Raw genomic sequence first — 16,660 nt, 5'->3', positions numbered from 1 at the left:
CAGCACCACGTGTAGGAGGGCTCTGAGGAGCAGAGATTTCTGGATCAGACCTGTGAACTACATAATCCTCCTACAGTTTCCTCACTGAGGGATGGACAGGGTAGAGGCCAGCAGCTGGGGGACACCCTGATCGTGGCTGGATTGGAGGAGGGGACGTGGGGGATTGAGTCAGAGAAAGGGACAGGCAGAAGGTAGCGACAGGGAGTTTGAGAGACAAAGGGAAGGGAAGAGAAGGGGCCTTTCTCTGCTGACTTCACCTACATTTCTGTGTGACCAAAAGGAGACTCCAAGGGTAGGGAAGAGGGCTGGCAAAAAGAGTGACATTCTCAGCTCAAGTGCCCAGGATATCTGCCTTGCTCTTGAGTACCTAACACAGGAGGCTCATGCTTTCTGTCATGGTTGGAACTGCAGCTCATACCATTTAGTGAAAATCAATCCAATTATGAATCCCTCAACATTAAAGTACTGAAAGAAAATTAAGTGAACAGACTGAAAGATACAGCACAGGATAAAGTCCAAAGGTACACTGACTGCAATACTTACGGGAATATAGTCTATCAGAAAAGAAGTTAGGTTCCCCAGTGCAGTCATTCAGACACCTGGGCAATACCTAAAAACGTAAAAAAAAAAAAAAAAAAAAAAAAAAAAAAAAAAAAGTCCTTACTTCAAAAGCAACATTAGCGCTAGACACAAAGGGATCATGATTTAAGGTTTAGAGAGAAACCATATGACTTCATGGTGCTGTACCCATGAGATCAAGTCTCATCAAATTATACCCTTTAACTTGAAGGCTATTTGTTATATGTAAATTATACTTCACTAAAGAGAGTTTCAAAACATAAAATACAGAAGCAAATGTGGGAAAGTTCCTTTCTAATCCTGAAGTGCATGCGTGATGGGAGAGTGTCTGACCATGTCTCAACAATCCGAAAGATGAAGACATTTAAAAAATTAATAATATTAGAGTAAGAGGACGCTGAGCTCACCCTGTCCCATGTTTTCAACTACATAACATCCACATCCAAGTCCATAACCACAGAGCGATCCAAAGAGTGGCAGAACAAAGTCCACAACTAAAGAGATAGAAGCTGTACCTGAAAGGTTAGGAAGGTCAGAAAGGTGGAGGGCGGCTGCCTGCAGAGAGGGCAGAGAAAGTGAGCCCTCACACCAGGGAGCTCACACAGGGAAGACTAATCCCCAGAACCTTTGGCTTTAAAACCCAGAGGGGCTGAATTCCCTTGCGTCTGGATCCTGGAGCTTTGGAGGTCAGCTGAGCCAGCACTGGGTGATCCAGAAGGCTGAATGGTAGCCTACAGGTCCCTGCCTGTGTAGAGAGGCAATGTAAACATGGCATTTTACACAGTGCCAAGGCAACAGGAGGCAGATCTGTTCATGCTGACTTCTGAGTGGTGGGGGTACTTTTCCAACAATGAGGGAGCTCACAGGGACCATCCCCCCCCCCCCCCGCCGCCCCACCCAGATTAAGCACAGAGGCACTTACCAGGGAGTGGACCTACAAAGACGCTTGCTACACTACGTGCTAGCTGTGTGCCAGTCCCAAGAGTTCTCTGGGGGACTCACCCACTCCAAGCCTGCTGGCCTCAAGGCAAACTCTTAAAACCGCATGGGCACCTTGTCTGGCCAGCTGCAGGCAAAGCTGCCACTGCACACTGTGCCCATCTGCACCGCACCCAGCTGTGCACCCCCAGCTACCCTCATCTGTCCCCCCAACCCCCCCAGCCACTGACGCACTCTGTGCACAGCCTTGAGCCCCTGGTTGCCGTGGTGCATAGCTCCCAGCCACCAAAGGACAGCTATGATTTGTCAACAGAATCTTGGCAAGTCAGAAGGAAGTGACATGACATGTTCAAAGTGCTGAATGGAAAAATCAGCAGCCAAGAATATTCTATCCAGCAAGGCTATCATTCAGAATAGAAGGAGACAGAGTTTCCCAAACAAAAACTAAAGGAGTTTGTATCACTAAACCAATCCTGCAAGAAATATTGAGGGACTCTGAGTGGAAAGGAGAGACCCAAAGTGACAGTAGAGAGGTAGGAAACACAAATCCAGTAAAAATGAATATTTCTGTAAAACATCAGTTGAGGAACTCACAAAAATGGATATAAAATATAATTATATGTACCAAAACATAGGGAGGAGAAAATAATGGGTTCAGAGGTAAATGACCATCAACTTAATACAAACAGCTAAAAGCAAAGAAATTATGTAAAAACCTAATGGTCACCATACATCAAAAACCACTCATAAATATGCAAAGAATAAGGAGAAAGAAATCAAATCACTAAAGTAAATCAACAAAACATGAAAGAGAAAGACAAGAAAGGGTTGAGAAAATCATTAGAAACCACAACAAAACAGGTAATAAAATGGCAATACATACATACAAATCAATAATTAATTTGAATGTAAATGGAATGAATGCGCCAATAAAAAGACATAGAGTGTAAAAATGGATGAAAAAACAAAACAGATTTATATGCTGTCTGCAAGTGACCCATTTTAGACCTCAAGACACTTACAGAATGAAAATGAGAGGATGTCGAGAAACATCATACAAATGAAGGCCAAAAGAAAGCTGGGGTAGCAATACATGTATCAGAGGGGAAAAAAAGAGGACTCAAAGAAAATCACAAATGAGAGGGGCACCTGGGTGGCTCAGTCGGTTGAGCCTCTGACTTGGGCTTAGGTCATAATCTCACACCCTGTGAGTTCGAGCCCCGCGTTGGGCTCTGTGCTGACAGCTCAGAGCCTGGAGCCTGTTTCAGATTCTGTGTCTCCTTCTCTCTCTGACCCTCCCCCATTCATGCTCTGTCTCTATCTCAAAAATAAATAAACGTTAAAAAAATTAAAAAAAAAAAAGAAAGTAAAATCACAAATGAGAGAGGAGAAATCACAGCCAACACCTCAGAAATAAAAAAAATCATTATGAAAACTTGTAAGTCAAAAATTTGGACAATTTACAAGAAACAGATAAATTCCTAGAAACATATAAGTTACATAAACTGAAACAGAAATAAATAGAAAACATGAACAATAGCCAGCAAACAAATTGAGTCAGTAATCAAAAAACTCTCAACAATCAAAAGTAGAGGAGCAGGTGACTTCACAGGTGAATTCCACCAAACAGTTAAAACATGGTTAAGACCTCATCTTAAGCTATTCCAAAATATAAAAAAGGATGGAAAACTTCCAAATTCATGCTATGAGGCCAGCATTACCCTGATACCGAAACCTGATAAAGAGTCCACTAGAAAAGACAACTCCAGGCCAATACCCTTGATGAACATGGATGCAAAAATTCTCAAATACTACCAACCAAATTCAAAAATACCTTTAAAAAATCATTCACCACAATTAAGTGGCTTTGTTCCCAAGCTGCAAGGTGGTTCCATATTTGCAAATCAATCACTGTGATGCATTACGTCATTGGGAGAAAGGATAAGAACCATATGATCAGGGCTCCTGGGTGGCTCATTCCTTGAAGCATCCGACATTGGTTCAAGTCATGACCATATGGTTCATGATTCAAGCCCTGTGTTGGGCTCTCTGCTGACAGCTCAGAGCTTGGAGCCTGCTTCAAATTCTGTGTCTCCCTCTCTCTCTGCCCCTACCCCACTCACATTCTGTCTCTGTCTTTCAAAAATGAATAAATGTTTCAAAAAAAAAATATGGTCATATCAATACATGCAGAAAAAAGCATTTGACAAAGTACAACATCCATTCATGATTATAACCCCCTAAAGTAGGTTTACAGGGAACATACAGCAATGTAATAAAAGTTATCTATGAAAACCCCGCAGTTAACATCGTCCTTAGCGGGGAAAATCTGAGAGCTTTTCCTATAAGGTCAGGAAGAAGACAAGGATGTTTACTCTCACCACACTTCATAAACATAGTACTGGAAGTCCAAGCCACAGCAATCACACAAAAAAACAAATACAAATCTGGAAGAAGTGAAACTTTCACACTTTGCAGATTACATGACACTATATATAGAAAACCCTAAAGAGTCCACCGAATAACTGCTAGAACTGATAAATTCAGCAATATCACAGGATACACAATCATTGTACAGAAATCCGTTGCATTTCTAGACAACAATCATGAAGCAGTAGAAAGAGAAATTAAGAAAAGAGTTCCATTTACAGTTGCACACCAAATAAGATATCTATGAGTAAATCTAACCAAAGTGGTGAGTGACCTATACTCTGAAAACTGTAAAACAGTGATGAAAGAAATTCAAGATGACACAAAGAAATGGAAGGACATTCCATGCTCATGAATCGGAAGTACAAATATTGTGAAAATGTCTATACTTCCCAAAGCAATTAACACAATTAATGCAATCTCCATCAAAACACCCAACAGCATTTTTCACAGAACTAGAACAGTCCTAAAATTTGTATGGAACCACAAAAGACCTTAATCTTCAGAGTAAACATTCTTTATGTGAAGTGATAGTTATGGATGGCATTATGCCTCTGGATCTTCTGCTCCAAAACACATGAACTCTGGCCTAAGCATATGAACAAACGTTAGGCATATCCCAACCAAGGATCATTCTGCAAAATACATTCTACAAATGTACCCTCAAAACTTTGCAGATTATGAAAAATATGGAAAATCTAAAAATGGTTGTGACCAGGTGGAGCCTAAGGAGACAGGATGACTAAATGTAATATGCCAGCTGGGATGAGTCTGGAACAGGAGAGGTTAAAACCAAAGAAATCTAAGTAAACATATAAATTTTAGTTAATACTACCATATCTCTTTGGGATATTGATTGTGATAATGTACCAACTCATATGACATCAATAGTCAGAAAACAGTCTGATGTATGTGGAGACTCAGTACTATCTTCCCAATTTTTTATTGGTAACTAGAAGCCCATCATGAATGAAAACATTAGTAATCATGGTTTTATTTTTCAATACATAATATTATATAACTAGTTCTAGTATTAGTTACTAGTGATGGCCATGTACCTATTCTTGTTGTTCTTACTATTGTTTAATTTAAATAATAACATTCATGGTACAGAAAACTGAATGCATGATAAACACTTCATAGAAACATCTACTTCACATATTTTAAGATAATAACGTATGTATATACCACTGTATTATGTGGTATGTAAATTAAGTGTTTTTCTGATCTTGAACGAACATGTCATTGAATGGCTTTCCATAAAGGTGGTTATCCTAGATAATGAATGATACTCAGATTTTAAAGGATGTACTCACATCATGCCTGAACATTGTCAAAAATAAAAATATACACACGGCCAGATGAATCATTGTGACTGGCTCACTTATTGTAAAGAATCCTTGCTTTAATATTTTCACGCATATTTTTGGCAGGAATACAAGAGAATGAAATATTTCCAAATAAAAGAGATATTCAAAGACTTGAATAATGATAGGGAGTTCAAGGGGTTTCAGAAGGAAGAGATGTGACCATGAGTGGGGAGTCACAGGCAAGCAGCTTTCTCTGGTCCATTCTGACATGTTTGCATGAGGATATGTGACTTGCCAAAGGGTAAGACCCAGAATTACAAGAGGGAAAGACAATGCTTTAGGAAGAAGTGACTTGGAAAGGGTGCTCCTGTGCCTAAGTGATGGCTCAGCAACCTGGCTGCGGGTCCCTGGGTCAAAGACTTCAAAAGACCAGCGGTAACCTAGACTAATGAAGATCTTAGTAACATAGATCAATGTAACTTAGAGCCACAAAGACTTAGAGCCACAGACTTGATCTTCAAAGATCATCAAAACCATAATGAGATATCCCTTCACATGTATCAGAATGGCTAAATTTAACATCTCAGGAAACGGCAGATGTTGGCAAGGATGCAGAGAAAGAGAACGCTTTTGCAATGCTGGTGGGAATGCAAAGTGGCGTAGCTACTCTGGAAAATAATATGGAGATTCGTTACAAAAACCAAAAATAGAACTACACTAGGCCCCAGCAATTGCACAACTAGGTATTTATCCAAAGGATACACTAACTCTGACTCAAAATGACACATGCACTCTAATGTTTATAGTGGCATTATCAACAATAGCTAAATTATGCAAAGAGCCCAAATGACCATTGACAGTTGAATGGATAAAAAAGATGTGGTATATTCATGCAATGGAATATTACTTGGCGATCAAAAGGAGTGAAATCTTGCTATTTGCAACAAAGTGGATGGAACCAGACTTTATTATGCTAAGCCAAATATGTCAGATAAAGACACACATCCTATGATTTCTCTCATCTGTGGAATTTAATAACACTGATGAACATAGTGAAATGAAAGCAAAAATAAGATATAAACAGAGAGGGAGTCAAACAATAAGAGACTGTTAAGTAAAGGGAAGAAGCTCAGGGTTCCTTGAGGATTACTGAATAGGGATATGGGCTAAATGGGTGATGGGAATTGGGGAGGGCAATCGGGATGAGTATTGGATATATATTGTAATTGATGGATCACTAAACCCTAATCCTGAAACTGTATTCCACTATAAGGTAACTAACTTGGGCTTAAATTTTAAAAAAGAAGAAATATTTAAAAAAAGTAAAGAATGTACTACCAGTCAAAAGAAAATAATATTTAAATCAGACTCTTGGAGTGGAAATGAAAGACCAAAAGGGTTACAGACAAGAAAGGATCAGAGAAGACATCAAGAAACAATGGCAAAAAAACTAGTAGAATGGCACTAAATATATGCCTATCAATATTTACTCTGAATGTAAATCGACTAAATGCTCCAATCAAAAGACATTGGATAGGGTGTCAGAATGGACAAAAAAAAAAAAAAAAAAAAACAAGGCCTATCAAGATTCTACCTACAAAGCCTTATTTGGACTTAAGTCACCTGCAGATTTTAATTGAGGGAATGAAAAAACATTTTTCATGCCAATAATGTCAAAAGAAAGCCAGTAGCAATACTTATATCAGGCAAAATAAACTTTAAAACCGAGAGTGTAGTTTGGTACTCTTTGGGTCAACACCTAGTAGTAAAATTGCCTGCACCAGATATTTATACCAGCATTATCACCAGTAGCCAAAATATGGGGAAAGTCCAAGTATCCATCAACTGATGAAGGTATAAAGTTGTGGGGTGAGCGTGTGTGTGTGTGAATGTAAATTACTCCTGACCAGCACCCTCACTTGTGTACTCCACTCAGCCCTTCGTGGAGACAAATGCTCTTCTGTGGGGTCAGTTCCTGGAGCCTCCTGGGACCTAACCCTAACGCTAACTGTAACCCTAACCATAACCCTCAACCTACACGTAACCCTACCTATCTCACTAAGTCACGCATGTGCCCTCACTTCAGCTCTTCATGGAATTCACAACACTGGTGAAAATGCTTCGACCCTGGCGACTTCTCTGGATTGATCCCTAACCCTAGCTAAGGGTCTCTCCGCATGGAGACCCAATTCAAAAGTGTGACAGTAGCACACACACGGGTTCGAGAATTGGTAAAGAAATACTTGGCAGGGGACCTGGAACATCACCATGTCATTTGCAAAGTGCGACTGCAGCTGCTCTAGAGGATTCTGAGGCCTAAACGAAGGGTGGCCCATATATTTGTTGGGTTTGGAACCCAAAGACTAATCCTGACCAGCACCCTACCATGTGTACTCCACTCAGCCCTTTGGGGAGACCACTGCTCAGAGGTGGGGTCAAGGCCTGGAATCTCCTAAGACCTAACCTTAACCCTAACGTATAACCCTCAACCTACACCTAACCCTATCTATCTCATTAAGTCTACACCAGACCCACAGCCGCGCATGTGTCCTCACTTCAGCCCTCCATGGAATTCACAACACTGGTGTCGCTTCAACCCTGGCACTTCCCTGGACCGAACCCTAACCCTAGCTAAGGGTATCTGCCCACAGGGACTCAATTTCACAGTGTGACAACAAGAAGCACACGGGTTGGTGAATCGATACAGAAAACGTGGGCTTGCAACATGGAACATCACCATGTCATTTCCGAACGCGACTGCAGCTGCATGAGAGGATTCCTGAGGCCTACAAGAAGGCTTACCCATACATTTGTCTTGCTTTAGAACCCAAATACTAATCCTTACCAGCACCTTCACTTGTGTACTCCACTCAGCCCTTTGGGGAGACAACTGCACTGTTGTGACTCAGTGCCTGGAGCCTCTGGGACCTAACCCTAACCCTAACTGTAACCCTAAACATAACCCGCAATGTACACATAACTATATCTCTAAACCAAACCCTACATATGACCTGCACCCTCTCATGGGCCCTCAGTTCAGACCTCGAGGGAGATCACAAAACCGGAGTCGCTGCGACCGTGGCGAGGCCCCTGGATGGAACCTTAACCCCAGTTAAGGCTCTGTCACCTTGGAGACCCAATTCCAAAGTCTGACAACAGCACGCGCACGGGTTGGAGAATCGGTGCAGAGATACTCGGCATGGAACTTGGAACATCACCATGTCATTTCCAAATCACGACTGCAGGTGCACGGTAGGATTCCTGAGGGCTACCTGAAGGGTGGCCCACACATTTGTTTGGGCTTGGAACCCAGACACTATTCCTGACCGACACCCTCCTTTTGTACTCCACTCAGCCCTTTTTGGAGACAACTGCTCGGCTGTGGGGTCAGTGTCTGGAGCCTCCTGGGACCTAACCCTAAACGTAACCATAACCCCAACCATAACCATAACCCTCAACGTACATGTAACCCTATCTATCTCACTAAGTCTACACAACACCCACAGCCCCGTATGTACCCTCACTTCAGGCCTCCATGGGATTCATAACACTGGTGTCGCTTCGGCCCTGCTGACTTCCCTGGACTGAACCCTAACCCTAGATAAGGCTCTCTCCCAATCGGTATCCGATAGAAAAGTCTGACAACAGCACACACACTCAGGTCCGAGAATCAGTGCAGATATACACGACATAGAATCTAGAACATCACCATGTCATTTCCAAAGCACAACTGCAGCTGCAGGAGAGGATTCCTGAGGCCTAGCGGAAGAGTGGCCCATACATTTGTCTGGTCTTTGAACCCAAAGACTAATCCTGACCACCACTCTCAACCTACACGTAACCCTATCTATCTCACTAAGTCACACATGTGCCCTCACTTCAGCCCTCTATGGAATTCACAACACTGTTGTCGCTTCGGCCCAGGCGACATCCCTGGACCAAACCCCAACCCTAGCTAAGGCTCTCTCCCCATGGGGACCCAAACCAAAGTGTGACAACAGCATGCACATGGGGTCGAGAATCGGTGCAGAAATACTCGGCATGGAAGCTGGAACATCACCATGTCATTTCCAAAGTGCGACTGTAACTGCACGAGAGGAATCCTGAGGCCTACCCAAACGGTGGCCCATATATTTGTCTGGCCTTGCAACCCAAACTCTAAACTTCTCTGGCACCCTCCCTTGTGAACTAGAGTGAGCCTTTGGGGAGACAACTGCTCTGCTGTGGGGTCAGGGCCTGGGAGCTCCTGGGACCTAACCCTAACCCTAACCATAACCTTAAACTATAACCCTCAATCTACCTATCTATCTAACCTATCTATCTCACTAAGTCTACACCAGATCACAGCCGGGCATGTGCCCTCACTTCAGCCTTTCATGGAAATCAAAACCCTGGTGTTGCTTTGGTCCTGATGACTTCCCTGGAAGGAGCTGTAACCCTAGTTAAAGTTCTCTCCCCATGGGGACCCAATTCTAAAGTCTGACAAAAGCATGCACACAGGCTGGAGAATCGACAGAGAAATTCTCGGCATGGAACCTGAAACATCACCCTATCATTACTGAAGCGCGACTGCGGCTGCACGAGAAGATTCCGGAAGACTACATGAAGGGTGGCCCACACATTTATCTGGACTTGGAACACAAAGACTACTCCAGACTGGGACCCTCCCTTGTGAACTCCACTCAGCCTTTCGTGGAGAAATCTGCTTTGCTGTGGGTTCAGTGCTTGCAGCCTCCTGGGACCTAACCCTAACCCTGACTGTTAACCCTAACCATATCCCGAAACCTCCACCTAACCCTATCTCTAACCCTAACCCTAGACTTGACCTGCACCCTCGCATGGGCCCTCAATTCAGCCCTCGAGGGAAATTACGAAACTGGAGTTGCTTTGGCCCTGGCGACGACCCTGGACTGATCTCTCACCCTAGCTAAGGTTCTCTCCCCATGGGGACCCAATTCCAAAGTCTGACAACAGCACACACACAGGTTGGAGACTGAGTGCAGAAATACTTGGCATGGAACCTGGAACATCACTATGTCATTTCCAAAGTGCGACTGCAGCTGCAGGAACAGATCCCGAGGCCTACTCGAAGGGTGACCCATACATTTGTCGGGTCTTGGAACCCAAAGACAAATCCTAACCAGCACCCTCCCTTGTGCCCTCAACTCAGTCTTTTGGGAAGACAACTGCACTACTGTGTGTTCACCTCTGGAACTGGGGACAAACCCTAAACCTAACCCTAAATTTAACAAGAACCCTCAACAGAAACCTACCATATCTCGAACCCTAACCGTACACTTAAACCACACCTTCGCATGGGACCTCACTTCACCCCTAGAGGGAGATCACGAGACTGGAGTTGCTTCAGGCCAGGCAACGTCCTTGGACTGAACCATAAGGCTAGCTAGGGGTCTCTCCTCATGTAGAACCAATAACAAAGTCTGACAACACCACGTGCCTGGGATCCAGAAGTGGTGCAGGATCACTCGGCATAGAACCTGGAATATCACCACGTCGTTTCCCAGGCCCGGCTGCAGCTGCCCGAAAGAATTACAGAGCCTCCACGACCAGTGACACATACAGTTGTATGACCTTGGAAACCAAAGACTAATCCTAACCGGCAACCTCCCTTGTACCCTCAAGTTATCTCCTCGGGAAGACAACTGCACTACTCTGGGATCAGCAACTGGTGACTCCTGGAACATAACCCTAACCCTAACCCTAACCCTAAAACCTAACTCTAAACCAAACCATAGCATTAACACTACCATAACCCCAACCACAACACCAACCATAATCCTAAACCTAAACCCTACCCCGTAACCCAGAACCGTAAATCCCAAATCATAATTCAAACCCTAACCGTAACCACAAACCTAAACTCTAAACCCTAAACTAAACCCAAACCTGAACCCCTAAACCATAACCCCTAAACCATAACCCCGAAACCCTAAACCTAAAAGAAACATTGACCCTGAGCCTAACACTAACTCCTAACCCCTAACCCCGAAAACATAACCCCTGAACCCAAACCCTAAATCCTAAACTCTAAACCCTAAACCCTATCCCCTGACCCTGACACTGACCCTGACTGTGACCCTAACCCTGATGCTAACCCTGACCCTAACCCAAACCCGTAAGCCCTACATTAACCCTGTCACCCCAACCCTAACCCTAAACCCTAACCCTAATCTTCACCCTAATCCTAACCTTCTAACTCTAACCATCTAAACCTAACCCTAACCCCTAATTGCTAACCCTAACCCCTAACCCTACCCCCTAACCCTAACCCTAACCCCATAGACAGTCCTTCATCACCAGTCATGGGCTATGAACCACCCCCCCCCCCCCACCTCCTCCGTTTGGTAAGATAACCTGAACTGGATGAGGGATTTGTAAAGCATATTCATCTTCTTCGTGAAACACTTTGTGGGAAAACTATAGAGATGGTTATTAGGGCTTAGCAATTCAACTGCAAAACTGCCTGAGGACTTTGTAACATATTCAAGTTTCTCAGGACGTATGTACAATGGACTGTGTCATTTCCCTGTAGTGAGGTCAGCTTTAGGTTTCTCTTGTCAAAAAGAAAGAGGATTTTTACACAAAGACAGATGTATCGGGAGTACTGGTACATATTTTACAGACACAATGTTTTGAGTTCCGTAAAGAATGAGATGCACCCCTAAGTGTAGGTGCCTCAGGTGTCCTGTGTGAAATGGGGCACATACATTATATGACACAGACCTTGTGGTCACCATAATGGAAGCACCAGTGAAGGAGTGGGGGAAACTTGAATCACACAGGAATAGAAGGGAATTTGAGGACAGAAAGCAGAGTTTGAGGAGGTGCAGAGGGGAGGGTCCTGGGGTCAGTGAGATGCAGTTGCAGGCCATTCCTGACCACAGCCTCAGCAGGGAGCATGAGTTCAACATGGAGCTGTATGTGGGATCACTCTCAGTGCACAATGCAGGGTTCCTCTCCGAAATGTCATATTTGCCAAAGTGCACCTAGGTGATCATCTAAAAAGGTTGTTGTCTCCCTGCGTTGTCTGAAGGTTCTGGATATTTATGGGTGAAAAAATGCCCTGGATATATAGGAAATTTAACTTGGTCTTAAGGAAATGCTTGTTTGCATAAGTTCATATCCCTCAGTGAGACTAAAAGTGAAGACAGGATCTAGATCAGCTGAGTGCCTGCATTGGCCTTCAGCCTGGGTCAACCTACAATTCAGGGCTGGCCAGATGCCACCCCTGCTGGACCCCTGACATCACCCTGACTACAGCTTTGCATGTATCTCCTTAAACTTCTCTCACAATATCCCGAGGATTTGCCTGTGTTCCTGCTGTCTCAGCCAGAATACCAATTCTCAGTGGGACCTACACAGAGCCTGAGATGGGTTATCTGTGAAACAGGGATAATACTTGTTTCTAAGGACATAATGAAAAGAAGACATTGAATACAGAATGTAACTGCAAAATGTCTGGGAAATGTCCACTCACCCTTCTCACAGTTTCAATTAAGATATCTCCATACAAAAGATCATCAAAAAAAGATGGTCACAGAAGTTCATTTAACTAAGACTGTTAACACCTCAGCTCAGGGATTGGGGATCGCCACTTTAAACAGTAAGACAAAGACACGCTTATTCTATTAAGATTCAGGCCCCACCAGACAAAGAAAAAGATAATTACGAGAATGTGTATATCAGAGTTCTAGATCTGAGATTTGAAGACAATCCTATTCCATTACATATAGACTTACAGATGCATCCACACACTAAAGTGTTCATCTGAGGACACAGATTAACTACCGAAGAGGGAATGCATGTAGGAAAACATAAGACCATAGGGAAATAACCCCAAATCTCATAAATTTCACTGCCTTATATGACAACTATTTTGAAATTGGAAGAGGACTGTGTGAGGTTACAGAGTATGGTGATTATATATCTTAAAAATGTGTCAGATCTGCCTGCATGCTGTCTCTGCCCACCCGGCGCTCTCCACTTTGTTTTTCTTAGTATTCCTTAATACTACTTTCACTGTTCTGTCTCTGTTTCAGTGTTTGCTTCTAGGAGGACCTACTCTCACCCCCCATCGAATGCACACAGTGCGGTTCCTATACACACAGGTAACAAACTAGCAGAAATTGCGGTGATGGAGGATAGCAGCAAGATCACCCTTTTTGCAGAGGAGACCAAGAGAGTTTTCTGGGGTGATGGTAACTTCCTATATCTAGATGCATGGGGTGCTTGTGCTTATTTATTTTAGAAATATTCACTGACTCCTGGTGCTTGGGGTCCGATAGACAGGTACCTGACCCTAGCATATGGCTGATTTCTAATGGTGGGTAAGGATCAGGGACCAGTAGTGACTGTGGGAGATGAGTGAGGAGGCCACACATGGAGTCAGATCCTCCCCCAGGATGCCATGTCTCCACGGACAGAAACCTTGTACAGGAGGGATCTGAGGAGCAAATATTTCTTGATCACCTGTGAACTGCATAATCCTACCCCAGATTTCCCACTGAGGGATGGACAGGGCAGAGGCCAGCAGCTGGAGGACACCCTGATCATGGCTGGAGTGGAACAGTGGGCCTGGGAGATTGAGTCAGAGAAAGGGAAAGGCAGAAGGTAGTGACAAGGATTTTGAGAGATAAAGGGAAGACGAGGGAAGGGAATGTTTTCTACTGACTTCACCCACATTTCTGTGTGAACAAAAGGAGATTCTTGTCTTGCAGGGAAGGGAAGAGGGCTGGCAAAAAGACAGAGTGACATTCTCAGTTCAAGTGCTCAGGATATCTGCCTTGCTCTTGAATACATATCACAGGAAGCTGTGCATTCTGTCATAAGTGGAACTGCAGCTCATGTCATTTAGTGAATATTAAAGCAATTATTAAGACCTTATCATTAAAGTAGTGCAACAAAAGTGTGTGAACATACAGAGAGATACAATAGAAGCAAAAGTCCAAAGGTAGACTGACTGCAATAGTTTTGGGAATATAGACTATCCGAAAAGGAGATATGCCAATGCAGGCTTTCAGACACCTGGGCAATATCTGAAAACGTGGGGGAAAAAGTAGTCCTTACTTCAAAAGCAACATTAGGATTAGACACAAAGGGATCGTGATGGAAGGTTTAGGGAGAAACCATATGATTTCATGGTGCTGTACCCATGGTCCTGTACCTTCAAGTCTCATCCAATTATACCCTTTACCTTGAGGCTATTTGCTATATGTAATCATACCTCATTAAGGAGAGTTTCATAAAATACTAGAAGCAAATGTGGGAAAGTTCCTTTCTAATCCTGAAGTGCATGGGTGATATGAGTCTGTCTGCTCATGTCTCAAAAATACAAAATAATAAGACATTTAAAAAGTTAATAATAGCAGAGTAAGAGTACCCTGAGCTCACCCTGTCCCATGTTTTCAACTGCATAACATCCACTTCCAAGTCCATGAACCAGAGAGTGATCCAAAGACTGGCAGAAGAAACTCCACACCTAAATAGAGAGAAGCTGCATCAGAAAGGTTATGAAGGTCAGAAAGGTGGAGTCTGGCTGCCTGCAGAATGGGCAGAGAAAGTGAGCCCTCACACCAGGGAGCTCACACAGTGAAGACTAATCTCCATAACATTTGTCATTAAAACCCAGAGGGGTTGAATTCCCTTGAGTTTAGATCCTGGAGCTTTGGAGGTCAGCTGACCCAACACTGGGTGATCCAGGAGGATGAGTGATAGCCAGGTCCCTGCCTGTGTAGAGAGGCAATGTAAACATGGCATTTTACACAATGCCAAGGCAACAGGAGACAGATCTATTCATGCTGATTCCTGAGCGTGTTGGGGGACTTCTCTAACAATAAGGGAGCTCACAGGCACCATTCTTCTCCCTCAGCCTCCCAGAGTAAGCATAGAAGCACCCACCAGAGGGTGAGGCTGCACAGACACTTGCTACCTAACCCATTAGTAGTGCGCCAGTCCCAAGGGTTCACTAGGTGACTCACCACACCAAGCCGGCTGGTCTCAGGGCCAACATTTTTCAAACCACTAGGGCACCCTGTCTGACAAGCTGCATGCATAGCTGTCACAGCACGCTGTGTACATCTGCACCTCACCCAGCTGTATATATCCAGGCACCCTCATCTGTTGCAACCAGCCACATGTCCCCAGGCACAGACATGCTGTGTGCATATCCTCAAGCCCCTAGCTTCTACTGCTGGTCCACAGCCCCCAGGCACCAAAGGATATTGGGAAATCTGGCATAGGAATAGTAGCCCTGTGCAATTTTGCTAACACTCCTGCTCTGTTCCCAAGTTACCCAGTGGGCATACCAGCTGGCCTGCCTGGGTCCCACTAACAACACTGAGAGCAAGCACATCCCACAACAGGCACGCAATCAGTGCAGACACCTGCACTAAAAGGAAAAGTAACCCAGACACAGCAGCAGGCCATGAACAATACCCATACGATAGTCTCTGAAGTTCCAGGACCTATAAATGGAGACGTGAACTACTGAGGTCTCTAGGACCTCTTCTTCATAACGTTATTAGTTTCAAGATCAGAAGGCACAGCTGACTTTCTTAACACAGAGAAATAGAGCCAGAGAGACAGACAAAATGGACACACAGAGATGTTTATCCACAATGAAAGACCTAGTCAAAGCCACAGCCAGAGATAAGCCAAAGAGATATGAGTAACATACTTGATACAGAATTGAAAGCAATGATCATAAGGATACTCATTAGACTTGCGCAATGAGTAGAGAGTGAGACCCCTGACTAGAGTTAAGAAATAATACAGTAGTCATTGAGGACACAATAAAGGAGAGACAAGCTTGCTGGAACCAACAGAGGGATGGAAGAAGCAGAAGAACAAAGCAGTGACGTCAAAGACTGAATAATGGAAATTAAGCACACTGAACCAAAGAGAGAGAACAGAATTCTCCAACGTGAGACGAGACTAACGGAACTCAGTGACTACAGCAAACCTAATAATATTCATATTGTAGGAGTCCCAGTAGAAAGAGAAAATGGGGCGGAAAATTTATTTGTGGAAACAATAGCTGAAAACTTCCCTAATTGGGGGAGGAAAACGAACATCCACATCCAGGAGACTAGAGAATTCACATCAAAATCAACAAAATCAGGCCAACACCCAGACATATTGTAAGCAAACTTGCAAATTACAGTGACAATAAAGAAAAACTCTTAAAAGCAGCAAGACAAAGAGACCTACACTTAGAAGGGAAGACCCATAAGGCTAGCTACCCGATTTCTGAACAGAAATTTGGCAAGCCAGAAGCGAGTGACATCACATATTCAAAGTACTGAATGGAAAAATCAGCAGCCAAGAATACTCTATCCAGCAAGTCTATCATTCAGAATGGAAGGAGACACAGATTTCCCAAA

At 43.7% G+C, this 16,660-nt stretch overlaps 1 long non-coding RNA gene across 3 annotated transcripts in view; it reads right to left on the bottom strand.

Moving 5' to 3' along the window:
* LOC132688488 (uncharacterized) overlaps nt 1-16,660 on the bottom strand; it is a 112,002-nt gene that overhangs the window by 23,392 nt on the left and 71,950 nt on the right. For all 3 annotated transcript variants that reach the window (XR_013552167.2, XR_009614564.3, XR_009614563.3), the window contains exon 2: nt 544-610. This is a non-coding gene — a long non-coding RNA (uncharacterized LOC132688488). The remainder of the gene's footprint in view (nt 1-543; nt 611-16,660) is intronic.

The sequence above is a fragment of the Panthera onca genome, chromosome E1 (assembly GCF_046562875.1).
Source record: "Panthera onca isolate mPanOnc1 chromosome E1, mPanOnc1 haplotype 2, whole genome shotgun sequence".
NCBI classification, from domain to species: Eukaryota; Metazoa; Chordata; class Mammalia; order Carnivora; family Felidae; genus Panthera; species Panthera onca.
The sequence above is the reverse complement of the archived record's forward strand: the minus strand, read 5'-3'. Positions and strand labels throughout refer to the sequence as shown.